Genomic DNA, 18,200 nt, shown 5'->3' with positions numbered 1-18,200 from the left:
GAATTAATTTTAAAATGAGAACCTTGTTTCCTTTATTTAATAGAACAAAACGACTTCCATATTCTTACCTGTAACTAGCAGGGTTTATATAGCATTCTGGAAACAAAGTAAGCATTAAAGTCCCTTTTGCCCATCTGTGGAATGAATAATTTTGTGCAAAGTATTTATTATAAGCACACTATACACTTAAACTTTTTACTGTAGTGGTGACAGATCCAGCACAGAACTGGATTGTTAAGTAGCAAGCACACCATGCTTCTATAGAGTATAAAAATTTACCAACCTTTCTAAAGGCTCGTGGATTCAAAGGAAAATGTTAGTTCACTGGCCTAACTTTTGGGTGCTACTTAAAGTGATTCTGGATGTTGGAAGTAGAGCGTAAGAGGCTGCAATGAGTTTCAGTTAGAATTGCACAACTTCATGAAGGTGAATGGAAAGGCTTGGGTCTGGTACACGTGGAGACTGGCCACCCGTCTACTCACTGGGAAATTGCACTTGGCAGAATCTGGGTACCACTGGATTAGATACTCAAGTGTCCTTGGGAATCACCTCGGGAAAACTTTAAGATTTCCCTGTTATTTGGCAGAATTTGGGACTAATCCAGAGGTGACATGTCACAAGTACCTCCCTCTAACTTAGGTGCTTTTAGGATGATTTACAATAGGTTGCTCTAATTTATACACATAACAGTCATATTATGCTGTAAGTAAGTTGAAGTAGTCCCTTCTCTTTGAGTTGCACTTTCTTTTACATTCCAGTTAGTTGCTCCCAGAGTTGCGTTCTTCCCCTCCCTCCTCTAGGATTCAGTACATGCTTAACATTCAGCTTTCTTGTCAGATCCCATAGCTTGGGCTCCCCAAAACATCCTTCATGTGCATATAAATGCAGAGAGCCAAATTCAGAGGTGAGGCATGAGGATTATGAGGATGTGGAAGCTAGCCACAGATAAGTGTACACCAGGCTGTAAGGAATCTAAGTGGTGATGGCATATAGGCCAAGGGCTCTTGGAGGGGACGTAAGTCACACCACCATAGGTTTCCTGTAGCCTTGCTTATACTCACTTCTGAATTTGGCCCGCTAACTTTCCAACGTGATCTCTGCAGAATGTCTTGGACATAGCAGTATAGGCACCTGTTTTAGTTTGTCTCTCATTGTACTGGTATTACTGATTGGAGAAAAAAAAAGAGCCAAGTTTAAGTTAAAGGTATTTAAAAATATATTTCCAATGTTTTCTGGCAGCCAAAGAACCAGACTCCTTTCTGTTTATCCCTTCCAATCTGCTGCCCTCACCATTTGGAATGAGCTGCCAGTCACATCCACATCCAGTCACAGGGCCAGAATTGTCTCCAGTAAAACCTCTCTCTCATGTAATTGGGCATCCCAGGGATGAGCATTCAGGGATCAGCATCTCAGCTGATCCCTGAATATTTGCCTTTCCCCATCTATCTGGTCCTATTTATGAGTGCTGTTTTCTGTTTCATTATTTGAATCATACCTGCAGTCAGCGGTAGGGAATTCATGCCACAAACCCATCATACATCATGTCCTTTATTGTCTTTATAGGGCTGCTGCAAGTTCGGTGTATATTCTGCCCTCTGAAGTGAGGTTGTATGTCACTGACGTTTTATCTGTGAGGAGAATGTCTCTGACTTCTGTGTTGATGTGTTCTGACTTTTATGCTGGAAAATGTCTCCTGGTTTTTCTATGGTTGGGTTACGTCTACTGTGTAGAATGTGTCCCTCCACTTTTCCAGCTATAGCACCATCCTTAAGACTGGTGGTGGGATGGCCTTGCAGCTATTCTGGAAAGAAACCTTCCAGACATACAGCTTGTGGAGCAACTCTCAGAATAAACATTTAATTCCTTTTTACATCTTTGAAATACAGCTGAAGATCAGAGGGGTACGCGTGTATGACTGTCCTTTATATGCAACTGCCTTCTCTCATAGGTTGTTTTTGGTCTCTAGTTTATGGTTCATGAAAAAAGATCCCTGGAGCCCTCTTTCTTGCTGTTCAGCAGGAACGCTGCATTCTCTTTCAAGCTGTGCTTCATGTAGTGTTGCTCTGTTATCACTACGTATATAATGCTGTTTTCAGGAGAGATTTCCTCTTGTCCTTGCCCAAATCCCAGAGGGACCTGTAAGAAAGGTACAAAGCCAGAGGAGTGCTGAGTTCCTGTATTCCCTTTCTGGATGAGAAGGGTGAAGGAGAAGACAGTCCTGAATGCAGTTCTCTGGAGTAGGTTTGTGTTGCACCTAATTCTTTGAGTCTGTATAGGTGCTGGTTGAGCTAATGGAGCAGGGAGCAACTGCTTCCCCAGCATGTGCAGTTTGTCAGATCCTTGAAATCTTGTGATCTGGCTTGGAGGAAGGCTGGAAATAACAGCTCTTTTGCTATGCCATTTCCGAAGTGTCCTCAGAATTACGTTCACCATGCAAGGTTAGAGGCATGGCCAAATACAGGGAGGAAGGAGCACTGGGGATGTTTCATGTTATTCTGAGTTTGGGAAAATGTCTTTGGTGTGTAGTGGAGTTTATTGTTGTAACCAAGAACAATAAACATAATAACTGAGATTACAAAGAAGTATTTCAGGATGTTATGAAGTGACAAAAAATAAAATTATTTGTCCTGTAAAAGCCCATTTTTTTTCCTGTTGGATAATGACCTAAACCCTCTTTATTACCAAGCAGTCAATTAGCACATCTGTTCTGATGCTACTGTCCAGGTTTGTTTGCTGTTATTCTTTGATAGGAACACCTAAATTATTTACAGTTCACAGCAAGAGCTATTTAGTTGGGTCAGTTGGTTTCTTCATGCATTCAGGGATTCATTTGATATGCAGATGGGAGGAATCTGATGAAATACTGTGTAAGTGGTGAATGTGATTTTTACTTCTGTTGAGTCTTGCACCTGATCCGATGTTAGCTAGAGTTTTAAAATTATAATGCATGTGTCAAGGAGAAACTTGAAAATAAATCATGTTTTATAGTCTCGATAATGTGGCGTCTGTTCCAGCTAATACTTTATTTCTTCAGTCCTTTGATTCTTTCCATATGAAGACAACAAATACTTCCATCAGGTAGATATGGCTGTTTCTTGTATTAGAAGTCAGATACCTTCAAAATGGTTTGAGAACTGCATCTCTAAAATTTGCATAAATAAATCAACTGTGTGCTGAGGCTTTTGTGATGTTCAGTGTCTTTTTATTATTTGATGATTAAACGTATTGCAATTTACTAATGAAGAGATGTATTTTGAAGAGCAAAGGTCAGGGCCAGATTTGAAGACTTCCATTGCCTGAAATGTCTAAAGTAATTTTAATCAGAGAATTTACTTGCCATCATCAAAGCACTTTTCCTTTCATGATTTGAAAAAGCCTTCTGCTGATGTTTATAATTATGGAACACCACCATCAAACCCTTTGCTCATCAAGCTTCATTACAATGATTTATTTGACATGCAGTAATACTTGTAATGCAGAACAGAAACAGAGCTATTGATTTACCAGCAAATTCATTAAAATTGTGTAAGTATTATTGCCAATAGATACACAAGGAACATAAATTATTTTATTCTGGTTTTTGACTTACAGAGAGTCTGTCAAGGAGTTCCATATAAAGCAGTGCAGAAAGCTAACATTCTGAATGTTAGCAGATACTGCTGGAATAGCTTTTCATATTTCAAGAACTTGTACTGTTGCATTTTGTTTAAGGAAGTAGTTTGGTTGGTGCAGTCCTGTCTTGCAAAGAGACATATTTTCTGACCTGTAATGAAGTCAAGAATATGGTGAGTGACATATTAAAACTGTTCTTTAGATACTAAATAGATATTACTTAATGGGAAGGAAAAATCTTGCATTTTTTTTTGCATCAAAGTTTCAGGTTGACCCAGAAGCTACGATGCATTTGGAACATTTTACTGGTATAAAGAACTCCTTAAACTTGTTTTTATTTGTTTTAAAATTATTCCAGAAGTGCAGGACAGGAGATTTGCTTGTGTTTCATTTTGAGACTGTTCTTTGATTTGTATGTCTTACAGTGCATACTATGTTATACAGCACCTGCTCCAATAGAGCTGCAATACTGATATTCTTAACTGCTGCCATCTGCTAGAAATTGTCATTAACTTTCATGTTGTCATTAATAAGAGCCGTGAGTTGCTCCTGCCTTGCGGAATGAAAAGCATTGCCCAGTAACATTGGTGATGGAACTATCTGGAGAAATGTGAAGACTGGGTTGGACTCCAGAGTGAGTTGTTTGTCTCCATGGGACTTAACCGGAGAAGGCTGAATATTTGAAAGGACTCCTGGCGCATTTAAACTGCACTGAGTTTAAGGGCACTTTTTGTTCTTTGTGTGTTTTACTACTTTCCCTGGATTTTTTTTTTCGCTTTGCCATTTTCTGTAGGCAGCTCCATTTTGTGCTTATCATGGCTCTGCCAGATGCCTCACTAAACAGTATGCTCCTTTCCCCAGTACAGAGCATCTACTCCACTGTTGTTTGGTTTCCTTGCCTAGCCTCAGGCAGGATTTGCTTTTTTAATTACAAAGTTAATTTTTTTCTTTGGACACAATTGAAACAGCGAACAGTAATGCTCATGTATCCCCTAGTGCCTATGACAGGTTTTCTGTGTAAACAAGAATTGCATCTGTCCTTGGGGACTAACTTCTATGAGTATATATCATGAAACATTCGCTATTTTTATAAGGTATGTAAATGAAAATGGAAAATACTGAGAGACTGTCCTGGAATGCGGTGAGCTTATATTTCTTTCTGAACTTGGGTAAGCAAACCTGTCCTTGCCTTTAACAACGGTTGATTTATTTGACTCAGAGCTTCATTTTTGGCCGATTGATAGTATATGACCCTTTGCCTCAGTCTGTATCTAACGAAGACTCCAGTGAAATGACAGAACTTGAGCAGTCAGGAGTCACTTGAGGCTATGCTACAACCAGATAGAAAATGTGAGCTGAATTACTTGTTGGTCCTAAAACGTAAATGTTCCTGCAAAAGGAACTGGAGTCAATTTGTGAGAAAGGAATTAGGAATTCCAAAACCAGTTTTGTTTCCTTTTCAAATTTCAAATCTGTTTTTCCCAGGAATTTGAAAACATATATGAGCAGATCCTTTCCCATTTCCTTACTCTCCCCAGTGGGCTGATAAGGCATCTGTGATACCAGGTTCAGTGTCCTGTGGGAAAAGGAAGACCATCTCACATTTTGTGGCCAAGACAAAGTCTATAGGAGTCAGGGAACACAGAGAGCTTATTCCAACTGTATGGATGTAGTGTACATTTGTCACCATTAGAAATGTAGCTGAGTCCCCAGCTGATGTGAATTGTGGGATGGATATGAAACCTCATGGTTTGGCATATAGCCTTTAAGCAAAGGAGCTAGGAAGAAACTTTACTTATGAAAAGATTATTTCCTCATTGTTTCAGGTTTCCATGATTAAGGAGCATTTCATGCCTCATCAAAAGCCAGGTAAGGCCAGTCCTTCCCAGAACAGCCACTGAAGCTCTTTCCATTCATTGTCCAGGCTTTGTCTGAATGCCTAGAGACCATAACATTTGATGCAGAGGCAGAGCAAATCAGCATAGTTGTTTATTTCCCTTTCTTCAGGTGTGTTAAGCAGCTACATTATTTTTTTTTTCATCTGATAATTGTTAAGCATTTAAGTGCAATATTCTAACAGATGCATCTTTGCCAAGCATCACGTCTCTTCTCTTTATCCATTATTTAAAGAAGCAAAAGGGAATCTTCTCCCATTAGTCTCTCATTGCTCCTATAGAGCAAGGTATGTCAGAAAACATGTTTCTTGCAGACTTGTTCCCCACCCCATGCTTGGATGCTGAAAAATTATTGAAACAGTTTTCTGTAAAGGCGAAAGACTTGATGGATTCATTTAGCCCATGGGTGGACCATTTAAGTTAGCTAAGATGATGTCTGATTTTAGGCAGAAAGCATTCTTTAGTCCCTGACAAGGATGTAACAGATCAAATCCTGCCCCCTTCAGCTACACAGTGTTTGCCTAAACATACACTGTTAGGGCCTTGTTTGTGTAAATCACTGTAGTTCATTCACTAAATAGTTAAACTGAAGTAAAGGGAGTTTTGATGATTTGCATGAGCTGAGAACCTGAGAACCCCATGGTCTCCTTATAATAGAATTTGACTGGGCTGTGCATGTGTGTCTGTAAATGGAAGACAAGTAAGCACCAGCAGCAGTCGTAGGGCTTTGTATTCTGATCAGTTGGCTGGATTAACAGCACCGTCCTGGGCAGGTCAGGCAGTCATTCACACAGCACGGTGTGAGAATGGCTGAACAGACAGTATTTCCTTCCCAAGATTTTTTTCTAAACTTTACAGGTTTTCCAAGAATATCCCTTCCATGTGTACAGTCATTGCTCCTGAGGTGCATAAATGTCTCTGATTCTACTAGGAGACAGATTACTATTGTATTGATGTTTCAGCTCTTTTAAAGAGCCTGTGAATAGGAGCAGAGGTGTTTAATGGGGGCACAGGGCATCAGGATAAATTACTAGAGACTAACAAATCACTATGCGTCAGTTGCTTGGTTGTGCGTAACCATATGCACATACTCTTACACTGTAGCACCTCCTTGTCAATGAAAGGTACTTTAGCTCTCTTTTCCTAAAGGAAAGCTACCTTAAATTGGATTACACTTACTTAAGGAAAGTGCCTGTACAAGACAGTTACTATGAAGTCGTTGATAAGTAGTAACTTGCCACCTTGCAGAAGTTCATCTGTGTGGCAGAATTCTAGTTCTCTGAGTTTCTCAGTTTTCTTTTACTTTAAATATAGCATTTTTTCCAGTTCACAAAAAAAAAAAAATTATCAAAGACAATTTATCTTCTTCATCTGTTCCATCTCCCTGTTACTTTCCTTGGAAGTTCAAAAATGCTCTTGCTGCTTCACTGAAGAAATATCCTTCCTTAAAGGATTTCTGGTGGAGTGAAAATTTGGAAATTTAAGTTCCACTCTCTCCCAAGCCACAGCATTCCCCTCAGAAAAATTGTCTGTCTTTTTCTTCCCTGAGTGCTCAGAAAGAAGGAGAAAAAATTAGCAAGTCTCCCTTAGGCTTGGGCTATATTGACTCAATGTGCTGATTTCCTTATGGCCTTTCTCCAGGAGAACGTAAGACCTGAAACTCAGTGTTGATCCCAGAATCACACAACCTCTAAACTGGATGAAGTGGAAGGAAAGGAACTGAGATGGGAAGAGGGATGTCCTCCTTTTAAAACAAGTATTTTTCTCTCAGCTGTTTTTGTTCCATGAGCACTACCAAATCAATCCAGTGGAGACATCTGTTTCCCCACCTATCCTAATGTCACCAGTTTTGAAGATCTTTACACCTAGTTGCCGTCAAAGACTGCATTTGAGTGAGGCTGAGATGCTAGTCTTTATTCTTAGCTAAAATCTAGAAAAGTAAGTGATTGATGGGAGGTTTGTGATTAGAGGCCCTGGCCTGCATATATTCTTAGTCTCTGAACAGTCATGAAGCAGAATGTGTCCTGTAGCATTCCTCCTTCCTATGAGGGTCTGCTAGCAGCAGTCGTTTTGATGGGGAAGGAGGCTGCAAACATACTGTATTCCCAAGGCAGGCTGGAGGGAGGGGTGTGCTAGTTTGCCTCCCTGGTGATGACAGGCCTCCAGGCCTTGCAAATAAGAGTGTGAGGGATGGGATGGGAGGGCTGGGATGACCCAACAGGGAACAAGCTGGGGAAAGGGAGGGAGAAAGTGGTGACAGGGACTCCAGGGCTCCTCTTCTTTCCATTCCTTTTGTCCCTTGCTATTGTTTTTTCCTGTGGATGCAACCATGAAAATGTGACTAGGACACAACTTAAGGTGAATGGGAAGTGACTGAAATCTGGTACTGCAAGAAAATGTGTTATATTATTGTCTTAAGCTTGGCTTTCACATGGGCTCAGATCTCAGATTTGATTGAGCCTTGGGGCTAACTGCACTGTGCCCAATATGTGGCTGTTGCTTAGCCTGAGCTGTTATTTTGCCCCCATCAAAACCCTAATTCCCAGAAAGCATTTCTCAATCTTTCTGTCTTCTGAGCACTAAATCCAACTTGTTTGTCCCAGAAAACCTCACTGAAATGTGCTCTGGCAAGGCTCTGACTACCTGGCCTTTCCCTAATTGGGAATCTGTTGGGGAATGGTGCTTGCAGCACACAAGGTAGTGCAGTCTGAGCTAATTTGCCAAAAATGAAGACAGATTGTAAAAGGTATAGAAGCCTACTTTAAAGAGCTTACTTTCTCTCTTCTGCCTGGATTGGTTTATTTGTGATAGGAGGCATGTCTGTGGGGGAAGATACTTCCCTCTGCTTTAAAATTTACCATCAAGGTTTCTCCTGTCTGGCAGTGACAGCAGATGCTTAGGATGTTCAGAGTTTGGGTTTATCTCCAGTGAGTATCCCTACACATATATATAAGTATACATGCAATTCTGGAGCCTGTTTGAATTATCCAGACTTCTTCCTGACAAAGATCATGCAATCCCCTGTGTGCTCGCTGGCTATATTTTAAGATACTTTTTGTGGAGGCTTTACATTAGGTCTTGCCAGCAAATACATAAAGCATTGAAATGGGGGTGGCCAGACATCAACACTTTGACAGTAACTTCTCTATATAGGGTGATTGTATGGTCCTGTATAACTTGGGTGTCTCTCAGGCATTAATATATTTATTTTATTAGTAACCCTGTGAGATAATGGGAGTGCTGTTACTCCCACTTTACCAGAAAGGCGTAAAGTGCATATTGAATTCCATGACTTGCCTGAGAGCCATACAAAATGTGAATTATCAGCTCCAACATTTCAGTCTTTGTTCTAATCCAAGGACCATCCTTCCTTCCAGCCTTCAGGTGGACATAGGCAACACAGTCTTTGAAGAAGAAAACCTAAAAGTTCCCTAACCTTACCCTTATTAAGGTGTCCTAAGAAAACAACAGTAAAAGACGTCAGCTGCCATGCAAGTGTTGAGCTTGATAGTGAGGCCTGAAAGATTCAGACAGCAAAGGGTCATTTTTGAACCAATAGTAAGATATATGGAATATATGGAAGATTAGTTCCATTGAACCCTGGAAGCATATAAGTTCTATCAGTCATTTTTGTTAGCTAGCCACACTACTGTTTTCTGCAACAAAGTGATCCAGTAACACTCAGAGGAATTTGAAAGGTTTATTTCATGTTGCTGGAATATATCTAAGATGGAGTTTGTACTGGACAGTTACATTTACAGAATCTGCAGTTTGGAAAATCTGTGTTGCTGGTTGGTTTGCTTGCTCTGTAGCATGTAATCCGCCAATACAGAGGTCATGTCTTGCTCCTGTAATCTAGCGTGAATTAAAGTGATCAAAAGGTTTTTTTCCTATTACAGAGGAGTGCAGTCTTCCTGCGTTGGAGTTCGTAGTTGTTGTTAAAAAGCTGATTTGCAAAAATAGTACTTAATTGTGCCTGCATGTGCACTTACTTTGCATAAGCAGGGCTTCTGTTTGCTATTTAGATTAAGAATTGGTATCCTAGCAACTAGTAACACCATCCTGGAGCATCCAGGAGGAATGATTGCAGTGGGACATTGCAGCTTGCTAGGTGTTGGGAGCACTTTCTCTAGTGCCTGAGGCTTTCATGGACATTTCCTACCAAAATCTGACTGTGTTCAATGTTGATTTGCTTGCAAGACTTGTCAAGTTCAAAGCGTGAGTGAGTACGGCAACAGTACTGATGTATCTGTGGAAATTCTGGCTCCGTTAAAGGATTGTGAGTGTTTTTGAAGATTTTAAAAACATTTGGGGAATTAGAAGTCATTTTTCTCCACATAAAGTATCTTTTCAAAAAAATATTGACTATGCTAAAAAATCTTGGTCTCTGCTGAACTTCAACTGAGTTAATAAAAAATAAATAAATCTTCAGACTTATCCAGGCTACTAAAATGTTGGCAAGATGAAAACTTAAGGAAAAAGAAGTAATTTCTGGCAGAATGCACTCTTTTTGGTTTGCATTTCATTACATTTATCTATGAGTCCATTGTTGCTACTTGATTTCAATAAAAGGCAATTGTCATACAAACCTTACTCTGATTACTGAGCCAATCTGTAATCTTAATTAAAAGATTAGATTCAGGTAAATCAATTAACCTGACTGAGAAGAATAACCTGATAATGTTTAAGAGCTGCCTTGACTGATTGTAAACTTTTTTTCCAGCATCCCTGTTAAAGAATCAATAGAGCAACCTCAAGCACTGCACCGGTAGATAGAGAGAAAGAATTAAAAAAAACCCCACGTTGGTAATGACTGTTGTTGCTGTATAATTAATACAGACTTTGTATTGCAGATTTTTTTGTGTAGCTCTGTTTGAATAAACATGCTTAAGTGGAGAATTGTTAGGAAACTTTTTGCAGTGAAATGCTCAGAAATGCCCATGGCACTCATGGGAAGTTAGTGCCCCTCTGCTAAACCCTATATGCTATATGTAAAAGTGTATTGTTTTGTTTAAACTGAGGCACCATCATTGATTTTAGTGTACGTCACATTGCAATAAAACTGTGGCCTTGGGTATCTTCTGAAAGCATCACTGTTATGGAATTACACAATAGATGTTAAAACTTGATGGCTGGAGAACAAGATGTAACATGCCTTAGAGGGTCAGGGTCATAGTAAGTGTCAGCTTTTAGACGTAAGGTTTTCCTGGCAAGACAGCAAGACTTGCCATCCCTTTGGACTAGGAGGAGAAGGGACATTTATAGGTAGAGCTGAGCTTATCCTTGCAAGAACAGTGCATCCTTTAGGGCTAGGAATGGTGTATTTCTGCATGAGCACAACCTGTTGGCCAGCTGCACAGAGAGATGACAGGGAGGTGATGTTGCTGGGATGTGGCTAAATATCTGTGTTGGGAGGTAGTGCCAGAGGGAAAATAGTGGCAATTAAAATAGACACAATCAAGGTAAAACTCATGAGTGAAATCCCAATACTCATACTTCTTTCTGATTTGGTTGTTTCTTATGTAAAAAGTTCATAGACTTCATAGGTGATTTTGGGTGCAAGGTCAGGATTTGGTTCACTAAGTATTTTAAATTATTGTTCATAATTAGTTTCTAATAAAAGCATAGTCTGGGAGAGCTCAGAATTTAGTTCTTGTCTTTCAGGGGGAAGTTTGTCCAGTGTTCCTCATTTATAAAAATTCATAACCAGTATAAATCTCATCCCCAGATATTTGCATATCTCAGAAAAAATACAGATGTGTCTGAGAAATCATGTTTGATTTTATAAAAATCACTTTTCCTGTAGTACATATCTAACTGCTTGAACAGAAGCAACTCTTCTCGGCTCCTCTAAATAAGAGAAAACTTTAACTTTAAAAGTTTAACAGGCAAGGAAGTAGTACAGCAGGCTGGAGATAATGAAACACAATGAAGACACTAAGAACAGATGTGGCTGTGCTTCAGCAGCATCCAATAAGCTGTCAGGTACCACTTAGCAGAGAGAGTAGCTACATCCATGTGGTTTGTTTTTTCTAAGAACAACGGATGTGTTTCAAGCAAATATACCATATTTATTCTAGCAAAACCAAATAACTGTACTTAATTTTTGCTTTGGTTTTTTTATTCATTTTATCTCTTACCTTTTTAGTGTGTAGAATATGTTATTTTTTAAATGCATTGTCCCTTTGTATCTTTCTTGGTCTCCAGTTCTCTAAGTTATCTGAGGGTGAGGTTTGTCTGCTTTGTTTTGTATTTGCACATCACTAGCAAAGGATCACTTTAGGACTGGAGATTTCAGGCCCTATGGCAATAAGAATAATGAAAAAAGTACTCAGCTTCCTGTCTCCCTACCCAATTGATCATGTCACTGTATTGCTGTGAAGAACAACTATGTGTATGGTGCAGTGCAAATTGGGAAACTGGCCTTAAAATACCTTAGTTTCTTGTGCTGAAATCCCATACTGACAGGCCATGCTGAAATTAGAGTGCTAGGTTATTAAAAATACAGGGTTTCTAAGCAACAGTGTTTATAGAAGGAACACTTCTTGTTCCTAGTTTTGCCTTTGACTGCTGTATCTATAAAATAGCTTAAACCAACAGTATTGAGGAGGTTTCAGTGTTGCAAAATGATTAATTTTGATACTAATGAAATGGGGGCGTGATGCCTTTCTTGTGCTCCAGTGCACTTGCACTGCTTATAGGCATCGTGCAAGGTCTTGTAGCGAGTGTGTTGCTTTGAATTCTGTCTGTATTTTACAAAGCATATTGTTTAGGGTTGTTTTTATGAACAGCAGTTCAGTGATCCATAAAATAACATAAATTGTCCCTTAAGATAAGAACTCACAAAGGAAAGCCTTGCATTGACTAAAATCCTAGTTTTAGCTCAAATATATTCTAAAGAACAGAAGAATGTGGTACCACAAACTATGGAAAATGCTGTTTTACAAAGAAAACAAGTTCTGCTTGTGTCTGTGGTGTGTATTTTCCCCCCTCTTCCAGATGATTTATGTAGTGACTTTCACAAGCCTCACGGCATTTTGTTGAATTCCAAAGGAACTTTACTTATATAGAGATGTGTGTGATAGGATTAAAACTCAAGTATCTGTCATTTAAATGCTAATATCTCTGGATTAGGAGAGCTTGGCAGTAATTACCAGAGCCAGTGATGGTGCATACTGATTTGAGGTAATGGGTGATGTTGAGTGCCCTATGCTGAGAGTAGAACCAACACCGTCTTATGTCAGGGTTAAAGCAGAGAGAGCTATATATTAAAAGTTGGCTATGGATGACTTTCCGTAGGATGCATAGTCCGTTTGCGTAGGGAGGCTCTTCCCTGCTGTATGTGGTGAGTGGCTGAGCTCAGTGCAGGGTGACGGCAGGGTGTCAGCCTACAGTCCTGTGAGAACTGCCCGTCTTCTTGCGTTTTGGTTATTCTTTCAGCTCTGAGATGATGGAGTCAGGCTGCTGCATACATATGCTTTTATAAAATCGGTATCTGATCATGTTGATAAAAATCAAGTAACTAATATGTGAGATCTCTTAAGAAGGGTTCTGCAGTCTTAAGCAGCTGAAAGAACATGTTGCCTGTTTTAATTCAAAATTATGATTTCAAAAGAGAGAGTCTGGTGAGATTTAACGATTATACCTGATTTTGTTTCACAGATGAACTAAAATTCAGAATAGGGATTTGAGAGAAATGGCAGAACCATTTTCATGAATCGGTATCGAGCTTACTAGAAGAAAATGTTATTTCCCCATATGTCTAGATTATTGTAATGGTATTAATCTCTACAGAATGTCCTGAATCCATGCACTATTTCCAAATGCTAATGATTGCATTGGCACATACATGTTTACAGATGTATGTGCAAATCCAGTCTTCTACCTCCTGATTTTAAATTTAGGAGGCTGCTGTGACAGGTATTTCTCCTGTGACCTGCAGAGACTTCCTCATTTAATCCTTGCAGAGTGTACTGTCAGGTGCTGCATTTTGGCTAGACCTTGCTCTCTTCAGGGAGTTCACTGATGTCCAAGTGGAATGCATGCCAGCAGATTGTGGAATATAATTTGTAATACAAAAAGAGCCAAGAGGTGAAAGTTTTATGTTTTAGTGCACAAATTTCTTAGGCCTTTGTTTATTATGTATTCTGCAGTAACTAATCCCTCCAGGACAGTTTATATCTAGATTCGTCCAGCTTCAGTGGGAGCGTGTTGAGTGAGCATGGAATGGAGTGCACAACACACAAGATCTAATCTAGCGATGGCATGTGTGCAAGCAAAACTTTGCATTCATGCATTGCCCCAGGGATTTTGCTGAGGCTCTGCCTGGGCACCCAGTTCTGCCTACATGGAATAAATGGCAAATAGGAGTCATGTGTCTGAAAGCAACACAGAGCTGTCAGATGCTTGTTTTAGCCAGACTTTACTATTTGTATAAACACTGTAAGCACTCTGTTGCAAAGCTTGGAAAACATTTTGCTCTGCCTTCTTTGTTTTGGTTTGATTTTATTTGCATGCATCATTTTACATGTGAAGAAATTAACCCAATATAACCAACCAGATTGCACAGAAGGTAGAATAAGGTCTTATAAGCAAAATGTTTTTCCTTATGTCCTTTCTTTTCTGGAACATGATTTTACTAAAAAAACAATTTGAAACAGAGACTGGTTTGTTCATAACCAACGTTAAAAAAAGTAATCCAGATATCCACTGCTTTGTGAACGTGGGGTCGCACGCATTGGAAATGCACTAGGCTCAAATGTTTACTTTAGACAATGATTCTGAATACTGGGAAGTTGTGTGTCTTACAAATATTAGTCTTTCATCTGTCTTTGGAACAAGCAAATATTGGGAGATGAACTTGCTCATACTTTCACTGCTGCTTGGGTGAAGTATTTTAGATGCTGTGGTGCAAGTTTGCTTTTGATGTTGGCTTGTTTTTCTGTATATCTTTGGGATAATAAGTATGGAGAAAAGATACATTCATTATTAACTTCCTAGAGACTGGCCATCTGATTTATGGCTTCAAAGTGTCTCCATTTAATCTGTCAAAACTGATTTTAAACTTCATTTGTCTTCTGTTTTTGGCAGCACTCTTTACCTTGAATTCAACTGTTTGACATGCATTGTACCAAAGTCACATTTTAAAAACATTTACAGTACGTTGCAAAAAAAAAAAAAAAAAAAAGGTTCAATTTGGTACATCTGCTTTCAATATTATGCATCTCTAAAAGTGAAAACAATTTGAGAATTGGCATTGGGATTGTTCTTGTTGTAGCTTTAAGCACAGCATTTAGGTAACTTTTATAAGAACAGAGTAATAACTGCAGAAAATGAATTGTCACTGAATAAAATCCTCCTGTGATTATCACCAATTACAGTTAACAGCTCTGGTTGCCTGCTGATTAGATGCAGAACATGATTTCCCCAAACTGAAAGATAGGCCATTTCTCAAAAGATTTCTTTAAAATTACTTTCAGAGACTGCTTTCCTGAGCATGTGGCATCAACAGCCTCCTCAGGCTTTGCACAGACACCTCACAGTGTAGGCTACCTCCTCCAGGAAGAGAGCTGCATCTCTGGAGCTGATAAAACTCATCCTGCACCCCTTTTGCCATAAAGGAGCAGACCCTCAAGTTTGGGCTTCTCTCCATACTGCCTTTCAGGCACTGACCACCATTCCTTTCCTGACTCTGAGCCGCCGAGTTGAAATAGTGGGAAAATAAGCAGGTGGAGCACAGCAAGAAGGAGCTAGGTACCAGGCAGCGAGCCCTACAATAAACAGCGTTTTAGTTCTGCCAGAGTTGTAAGAGAGAAATCTCCTCCAAGTACATATATAGTTCAGGGTTCCACTGTAATCCCCATGTTTGTCAACCATAGCTGCATAGTCTTTTTTTTTTTTTTGTCGGGAGAACAGCCTTTCCCCATCTTGCTTTTTTTTTTTCAGCCTTACTATCACTGTATATTAGTTTTTTCCTGCACTAGTGTGGCTCATTCTCAGCAGGAGAGTATCACATAAGTAAAGATCACATAAGAGGATATATTAGCAATAGAAACACAGGGTAATGGGGAGGTGGATGGATGTGTGGGTATATCAGAAAGGCACTGTTTTAGGAATATTCTGCAGAAAGGCCTGGAAGTGAAGTGAGGCTCAGAGATGAAGCCTGTGTTATGAACACCTTGTGACAGGGACTGTTCAAAATAAGAGTGAAAGGAAGAAGCAAACTGAAGGTGCAGCAGTCTGGTTTTTAGCTGTATGGAGCTGCCTTTGATGACTTATCATCCAGGAAGCATTGTCAGAAACTGAATTTTTAAGTGGTGGTAGGCAGAAAATAGGCAACAGAGGCAGGATGGTTATGTTTGGTTTTGTAATTGAGATTATCAGTGTGAAGGTGAAGAAGGAGAAGAGAAACAAAGAAAGAATTAAGCTCTGAAATTAAGAGGACATGAACAAGATCCACCCTCTGAACAGCTCATTGAAGTAACCCCTTCTCCCTGTGCATCACAGGGGCTGGTCATGGTTCCTTCCCACTAGTTAGAACAAAATAACCTGGTGTTCATGAGAGTGCTCCCCAGTTCAGAGAAGTCTGCTGGGGTTTGACACTTCTAGCTTGCATTCACCACGGACTCGCCTGGCGTTGGAGGATTATTGCCTGCGTTCTCATCAATGTAAGGAAGGATTTAAGCAGTTTCATTTTTTTCTGTACGTGCCTGATGCTGAGCTTGGGGTTTTTATTCTTTCAATTATGCTCTGTAGCACTTGGAATGCTTAACAGAGCCAGGCACAGGCAGTGCATAGGGATGAGAGCACTGGAATAGAAAAATAAACAGCGGAAACCCACAGCTGAACTACCAGATGCTGGGGTTTGTCAAGAGTTTTTTTGTAAGAACACAAGGACTCTGACTGGGGTCATTATCCCCACCAGCCACTTGTCAGCGTAAGTCCCTCTTTTTTTCTTTTTTTATTTTCTTCTTCCTTTTTTTTCCCCTTCTGTCTCCAGTTCTCCATATAAAATATCCCTGTCCACCCGTGACTGAAACAACTGATTAGCTAATGCTTTCCTAGAAGAGAAGACCCACAATGCCACCACACACAGGGGGGTGCAGGCCATCATGTCACCTCTGGAGACATTGCTGTGACACAGGGCTTGCCTTAGACTATAGGAGAGCAGAGGGAGACACATGTTTCCAGATGGTTGGATGTTTAGGTGAAACTTGTTTTCCTTCTTTGCTAAAAGCACTTGTGAAAGTGTGAGGGGTTCCCTTAGCTGTGAGCACAGGTTGCAGGGGCAAACAGTGTATGTGTATGCGTTTCAGCTCTCTCCCTCCTTCTTCTAATGGTCTCACCCTTCCCCGCTTTCTCTCCTGCTGACCATTAACCGCTGGTCTTTACTACCACAACCTAAGTCCAGCCCTGCAGTTGCCTCTACTGCGTGTCAAGAGGTTTGACATGCTATGTTTGGCTCGTGATGCAGACAAAAGATGCAGAAACCTTAAGCTACAGTTGTGCCAAGGCCACTGCTGCTGTGCTGAGTGGCACTGGCTCATCATTCCTTTGTGCTCTGCTGCTTGTATCCGTCAGTCTCTTAGGCTGTGAACTTTCTGAGGCAGGAGCCATATTTTTGGTCATTCCTACGCAGAATAAACTTCAATGGCATCATAATCCTTTGTGCTTTGGCAATATTAATACATAAATAACAGTAGAACTGCACAGTTCTCACTGTATGTACCAAGAATGGTCCCCTCTCCAGTGCTGAGGGGAAGGAGATCACAAGGTTCCCTCACAGCTCTGCCATATCTCTGTGTTTTAGACAAACACTACCTGTGTCTCAGAGGTAAAAGGTGGGGATAGCTCCTATGCCATCGCTACACCTCAGTCAGGTGGGTGTAAGGAATGAGGCCATGGATGATCCCGAGCAAACCACAGTAATTCTGATGCTCTGGCCTCTGCTGGATGGATGTTCTGCAGCAAAGAAAGTTAAGAAAAACCAATGGGCATTAAAGGGAAAGCAAAACTGGAGTGGGCGGGACATGTGCCTGACAGTGACTATAATGCATAGCAGTCTGAGCATCAAGGGTCTGAGTCCAGAAGGAAGGTCAAGAGAGATTCCTACCAAAGCCAGTAATTGTTTTCTTTCTTAGCTTGTTTATTTCCTATGCAGTTAGCAAAATGTGACTCTTCATTATGTGTGGTGTAACCAGTCATTAGCTGTATATACATGGCTGGGATTCAGTTACACAGAAACAAGATACTTGGCTTTTCCACACTGACTGAGAAGAGGAAAATGCACTGATGTACCTGAGCTTTGGGTAGCCACTCTTGCTTCTGCAGGAGTGGTTGCTGCAGCACACATCCTGGTGTTTCTGTAGAGCTTAATGCTTTCTAAGCATAGCCACTGAGTAAGTGCATGTGGCCAGCAGCACAGCACCTGACATCTGGGCTTGCCATTGAACCAGGTTCTGAGCAGTTTTGCCAGCCTAGCCCTGGACCCAGGCTAATACAGCCTCTGGAGACAGGCGTTCTTACTGGGGGGTGGGAACACTCCCCCCCGGTGTTACCCTGCAGTGTGAGGACTCCGTAGCTCAGGTCACACCAGCTTAGAGATCCCTGCAGCATGCTCTGAGGTGGCCCAGCTTTGCTGTTGCTAGTCCCTTCTTTCCTTGCTTTTCTTTTTGGAAAACTACTGCTAATTAC

General features: G+C 40.5%; 1 protein-coding gene across 1 annotated transcript in view; it reads left to right on the top strand.

Annotated features, from left to right (window-relative positions):
- The window catches only part of GLIS1 (GLIS family zinc finger 1), a gene marked incomplete at both ends in the record, with an annotated part of 209,752 nt that overhangs the window by 63,561 nt on the left and 127,991 nt on the right, over positions 1-18,200 (top strand). The gene's annotated exons all lie outside the window — the stretch shown is intronic.

Source organism: Vanellus vanellus (assembly GCF_965231255.1).
Source record: "Vanellus vanellus genome assembly, chromosome: 5".
Classification (NCBI taxonomy): domain Eukaryota; kingdom Metazoa; phylum Chordata; class Aves; order Charadriiformes; family Charadriidae; genus Vanellus; species Vanellus vanellus.
The sequence above is the reverse complement of the archived record's forward strand: the minus strand, read 5'-3'. Positions and strand labels throughout refer to the sequence as shown.